The sequence below is a fragment of the Pelodiscus sinensis genome, chromosome 7, assembly GCF_049634645.1.
Source record: "Pelodiscus sinensis isolate JC-2024 chromosome 7, ASM4963464v1, whole genome shotgun sequence".
Taxonomy (NCBI): Eukaryota; Metazoa; Chordata; order Testudines; family Trionychidae; genus Pelodiscus; species Pelodiscus sinensis.
Window position 1 is genome coordinate 24,464,669 of NC_134717.1, and position 6,462 is coordinate 24,471,130.

Sequence of the window (6,462 nt, forward strand, 5' to 3'; positions counted from 1 at the left end):
CGGCCCCCCCTCCCCCCAGCATACCAGGGAGACCCGGAGCGGCTTTTCTCAGCAGACACCTCAGCTTGAGAATAAAGGACTGAGGGAAGTGAGGTGTGGGAGAATAAAACTGAGCTCTGGAGAAATGTTTGGCTAGAGTTTCCCCTACAATATGTACCAGTTCCGACTTACATACAAATTCAACTTAAGAACAAACCTACAGTCCCTATCTTGTACGTAACCCGGGGACTGCCTGTATTGGCTTTATTGTGTTTGCTTGAAAAGCACTTATATTAAAATGTGTTTTTATCTATTAGTAATCTGCTCAGCTTAGGGTCAACATCAAAAGTTCATCCTACTCAATTTTAAGTGATCCTTAAGCATGCACTGATTTTTCAAGAGAAAAGAAATCAGAAATTATCAATTTAAAGGGGCAACCAGGTACCAGTGGGAGGCAAGTGACCTTGCCAGTTTTGAAAATGAAAAACTAACATTTATGTATAAATTATCATAGCAGAAAAAAATGGATAATTAATATTTGATCTAAGAGTCTATAGATCTGGGACTGGCAAAAATTTGATGGGCATTACAAAAACATGTAACAGATAATTGTGTTATAATGAATGAAAAATGACACATTTTTCTTAAAAACTCTCTCAGCAAAGAAGTACTATCTAACAGATGTATTATAGGTAAAGTTCAAAAAGTAGAATGTCACTGTGGCAAATAAAGTGAAAATGATTAGTGATGTATAGCATTCTATTAACTCAAGGTGCATTGGAACAGCACAAATAAGGAACACAAGAAACAACACACACACACAAACAAGTCAGCGATGCACAATGTACTATTAGGCAGAGAAAAAGATAGAAAATTCTAGTCTCACATGAAAGCAGTGCAAATACATGTGCTTGAGAGGTATACAGTAATTCAGACTTTAAAAAAAATATATCAAGTTAAGCTGTTGACTCCATTGAGGTTCCATGGTTATATTTTCTTATATCCACAAACACTCTATTCCAAGTCAACAAGACTAAGAGTATTCAGATACCACAATGTAGAAGCTTGAACATAATGAAAAAAATGCAGTGAAAGATTGTACTCATTGCTAATAATACATTCTAAGGTATTAATACAAAGATTACCTGAACAGTACAGTACACACTTTAACAGCAGTAATGACCAGTAAGTGAAAGATAAAGATGAAAGAAGGATAGGAAAATTTGTTTGCAGGTGCAATGCTAAAATAAAGTATTTCTTTTGCAAGGAAACTATACAAGAAACAGATATAAAAACTAACTGTGGGATTCACTCATATTTGTACTGGTTTCTTTTTCTGGCAATCTGCTAGCTGTGTTTCTTTTTTGCTAATAGGTTCAGAACACAGATAACTTCACAATCTGCTGTGGGTCAGTCTATCAGGAAGCTCTCTGGTGGAGTCAGAGAACACTAGCCTTCTCACTCATCTTTCTATAAATAGAAAAAACAATAAAATAATGACAGAAAATGTTTTCCCGAGCAGTATGAATAGCATTAGCTATACTAATCCTCTCACTAAGTCGGACTTGTCTTGTGATGGACAAATTATCCAGCTTAAAGAGGTTTCTGGGATGGTGAAATATAGTCTCAGATGTTCAGCTCCCTCAGCTTTCTCAGATATACTTAGCTCTTACACCATGCTCCTCCCTCCCTTGTAGAGACAGCTGGGGACATAAGGTTCCTCTAACATGCCTGTATGTCCATTCTAGCAAATCCGGTTGCTATTTTGCCATATGGATAGAGAACTAGTATTTCTGTCTTATTTAATTAGCATTTCTGTTAATAGAAGTATTCTGATTTTCTAAACTGGTAAAGAGAATGGAACATACAAAATGCTTACCTTCCCACAGTCTTGGAAATGAATGAAAATCCAACCCAAATTCAAAAGTAGGTAGACGAAGTGTAGTTTTGGTTTTCTGTTTTGGAAAAATGAATAATTACATGGCATTTCTTTATTGTTCTAGTCTTGAACAAGTGAGAGAAATTAGCACTTACCATCTTTCAACATTTACAAACATTACTTCTCACAACATTCCTGTAGGGTACAGCAAGCAAATTCAATATCATCTTCCTCATATTATAAACTGGAAATCAATGATGTAGGCAAGAGCCAGAGGTGGGGGTCAGAACCAAAATTGAAATGGAGGAGTTTTTCATTCCTAACTCTATGCTTGCTAGAGTGGGGGTGCATCTACACAGGAGGGCTTAACTCGAAATAAGCTACACAAATTGAGCTACGTCAATTGTCTAGCTTATTTTGAAATAGCTTATTTCGAAATTGGGAGCATCTACACAGCATTTATTTTGAAATAAAGTACTCTTCCTTTGACTTCACTTACTCCTCATACATTGAGGGTTACAGGAGTCAGAGTAAGAAGTCCTCTAGCTTGACAGTATTTCAAAATAATGTGATATTATGTTATATTATATTCTTTATTGATATTTGTTAGCATTTTTTTCATTTGTTAATTGAGTTTATTAGCTATTACTATACAGCTTTCATAGCAATAGGTATATCAATGAAAACTTTTATTGGTGAATGTAATCAATTGAATATGCTGTAGAAAATATAGAAGGACACTCTAGCCTATGTATACCCCTGAAAATAAAAGCAGACCAATTTGGTATGATGTATATGTGGCTACTCACAAACAATTATCAAATTTATATAATTTGCTTAACATCAATAAAAAGGTTAATTAGAAAGAGGTAATACTTGTTTTCCATCTATAAATAGCCTAAATCAGCAATGGTCACTATAGGTATTTTGGTAGGAAAGCAATGGTCTAATGATGTAAATAGTGACTCAAGAAAAATAAAAACTTATATTCTGCCTAGAAGCAGACTTTAATCCTGCAGCGATCACTTTTTCCTTTAGCCTTCAGATGTAGCTAAACTAAACTCTTGCATTTTTCTCTCTCATTTTCTCTTTAGTAACCTTCAAAAGCTAAGTTCTCTCTGTTGTACATAGACATTCAGGACAATTTTGTTACAAAAATACATTTGATGGAGTTATTCCATTGTGCTAACTTACTTGAAGTTGTGGTTATGTCTAGTGCTTGCAAAATGTTATGCCATACAGAGCGTTTTAGTAACATATCAGCCTTATCACCTGTTTATTATCAGCGCCAAGCTACACTTAGCAAGATTATTCCTACCTTTGCTGACTTCCATTTTGACACCATTTATAATAGTTAATGCTTTCACATGACTCAGTGTGTGCTACTGAGAGTTATGAAATTGTAACATACATATTTCGCCCTTGGCACTTTTAATGTATTTTAGTCTGGAAAGTGGCTTGATTTGATCTATCATGACATTATCTAAATCAATGTAAATATGTTCATTAAAAACAACAAAGAATAATGAGCTGAAGCTGCAATAGTTGGATTCAGCTTTGGATTTCAACCCCCTTTCTTTATTCGTAAACACTCAGAGGTGTTTGACATTTAGAGAGAGACATGTCAAGTGCAAGATTTAAATCTAAATTGCAAAGCCCAAAGTCTGGGGTTGCTTGGCTCTGGGATTTTGACTTATCTCAGTTTCTTGTAACATCTTATCAGATACAAGGCAAAAATAAAGGGCTTGCCTTTGAAATGTAACATGCCATGTTTTCTTTGGGAACAATCCAAAAAAATTAAAGGATTTATTATTTTGTTCAAATTAACCCATATTACCGTTCCCACCTAAATTAAATAACACTGTCAGTGAGCAGCCCATTCTGTACTTTACTTATTTCATATTACTATTACCAACTGTTAAAATGTGCATGTGCTAGAATTGTTACTCTATATTAATGTACATACATTAATATAAGAGGCAGTTTTATATAGCAGTAAATGTACTAATGATGAGTCTTGCTAGGAGAGGATCTGCATCATTCTGCAAAATGTGAATATCAGGGGACCTTGCTGGATTACAGGGGAAAATGTACCTTGTTTTGTGCTTGCTGAATGTCAAGGATCGGATCCCCAGCTGGTGTAAATCAGAATCATTTACTGATGTCTATTGAATTATGCTGATTTATACCAGCTATGAATCTCAACCCAAATTAGGAGTGCCATGAGAAATTGCATTTTACCTTAAGCTACATGATATTTAGTGGTACCTTGGGCTAGTACAAAGTAACATCTTTCTTTATCTAAGGAACAGCATACACCAATAATTCCAATACACCAATATTCATATTCAAGTATAAGAAGTGGAGTGAAAAAGTTTATGTAGATAGGGCTAAGTGAGTACAACAATAAGATACAGGCTCTTCCACTATGTTTCACGTTTCATAAATGAGGCCTCCCATCTTTTTATGCAACATCTTGATGGTTAATAAAAGCATCTCATTTTATATAAACAGTTTTCTGATTTGAATGCTGTGTAACAGGTAAGGGCAATTTTAATGGTGCTTCAAGGCCCTAGAGTTCTCTTCCCTCAAAACAAGGGGTAGACTGTGATTGTTTGTGGAATGTATTTTTTCTTTTCTTGTGAAAAAGTAGTACATTTCATTAAATGATGTTATTTGAATTAAAAAGTACCAAGATGTATAACTGAATTCATTTTATCAGAGGGGTAGCCCTGTTAGTCTGAATCTGCAAAAGCGACGAGGAGTCCTGTGACACCTTATAGACTAACTGAAGTTAGTCTATAAGGTGCCACAGGACTCCTCGTCGCTTTTGAATTCATTTTAGAAATCCATTCAATAAAATCCTGGAAAACAGTAAGAACTCAGAACACATATTAGTTTGCCTCAGAAAATGAATGGCCTGTTGCAGTGTTGCCAAGTTAAATTGCATGATGAAATTCACCTTTATATATATTTTTGCTATATTAATGTAAACACAGTTCAAGGCTTCACAGGGTCCAAGTCATGGCAAATGTAGACTGAGACAGGATATGTAAAGAACTTCAGGCATTAAAGATATGAAATTAGAGCAACTGGCACACCAGAATTTTCTGCAGAAGAGAAACATCTATATTGTCTAGATTGTATTGTATTCATACACAATGGACCACTGCTATCTTGATGAGTCACTTGAAGGTATTGAGAGCTGATCATTTGGAAGCTGGAAAGGGTAGTCATGCTGGCTTTTATTTATACCAATAAACACTGTCTGTCATTTAGACTAATTATGAATAGCTATAAATTGAACAAATTGAAATAAGACTATCTGAAACCAAACCGTCTACAAATTCTAGCTTCCGAGTTAGCTATTTAAGTAAAGTTTACTACAGTGTTTTTGGTATACAATTTTCTGCAGTTCAATATTAAAATTTCATGGGGTTACTTCTTTAACTAACCTTTACAGCTAATTTGGCAATTAACTTTTCAGCCAAGTTTAACTACAGACAGTCCCCGGGTTACGTACAAGATAGGGACTATAGGTTTGTTCTTAAGTTGAATCTGTATGTAAGTCGGAACTGGCGTCCAAATTCAGCCACTGCTGACACTGATCAGTTTCAACAGTGGCTGAATCTGGACACCAGTTCTGACTTACATACAGATTCAACTTAAGAACCCCAGGCATCCCCAAGTCAGCTGCTGCTGCTGAAACTGATCAACGGCTGATTCCAGGAAGCCCCGGACAGGGGCTTCCTGTAGTCAGCCACTGGTCAGTTTCAGCAGCGAATGACTTGGGGACGCCTGGGGCAGAGCAGCTGGCGTGCTGCTGGGTTGGTCCAGTAGTGCCGCCGCTGGACCAACCCAGCAGCACCCAAGCTGCTCTGCCCCAGGCGTTCTGATTCAGCCACTGCTGAAACTGACCAGCAGTGGCTGAATCAGGATGCCTGGGGCAGAGCAGCTGGGGTGCTGCCGGGTTGGTCCCGTAGCGCCCAGAGTGGCGCTACGGGACCAACCGGCAGCGCCCCAGCTGCTGTACCACAGGCGCCCGGAGCAAAGCCGCGGAGCATGGGGGCAGCGGGACAGCCCAGACGCGCCGTGGCTGTCCTGCTGCCCTTGGGCTCCGCGGCTTTGCTCTGCTTTGCTCCCCATCCCCCTGGTCTGCAGACCAGGAGGACGGGGAGCAAAGCGGTGGTACACGCGGGCAGCGGGCAGCCCAGATGCGTCTGGGCTGCCCGCCACCCGCGTGCTCTGGGGCTTTGCTCTGCTTTGCTCCCCGTCCCACTGGTCTGCACACCAGGGGGACGGGGAGCAAAGCAGAGCAAAGCCGCGGAGCCCGAGGGCAGCAGGACAGCCATGGCGCGACAGACAATTTTTCTGCCCAGACCAGGGGGACAGGGAGCAAAGCAGAGCAAAGCCCTGGAGCATGCGGGCAGCAGACAGCCCAGACGCGTCTGGGCTGCCCGCTGCCCACGTGTTCCGCCGCTTTGCTTCCTGTCCCTGGTCTGCTGGAGACCAGGGAGAAGGCCCCGTTCGTAAGTGCGGATCCGACTTAAGTCGGATCCGCGTAACTCGGGGACTGCCTGTACATAACAATTCCTCACTCCCAC

General features: G+C 39.4%; 1 non-coding gene across 1 annotated transcript; it reads right to left on the minus strand.

Moving 5' to 3' along the window:
• Positions 1 to 6,041: 6,041 nt before the first annotated feature.
• On the minus strand, positions 6,042 to 6,175 carry LOC142830329 (small nucleolar RNA SNORA76). The gene has a single exon (XR_012905500.1). It is a non-coding gene; the product is annotated as a small nucleolar RNA SNORA76 (small nucleolar RNA).
• Positions 6,176 to 6,462: the final 287 nt, after the last annotated feature.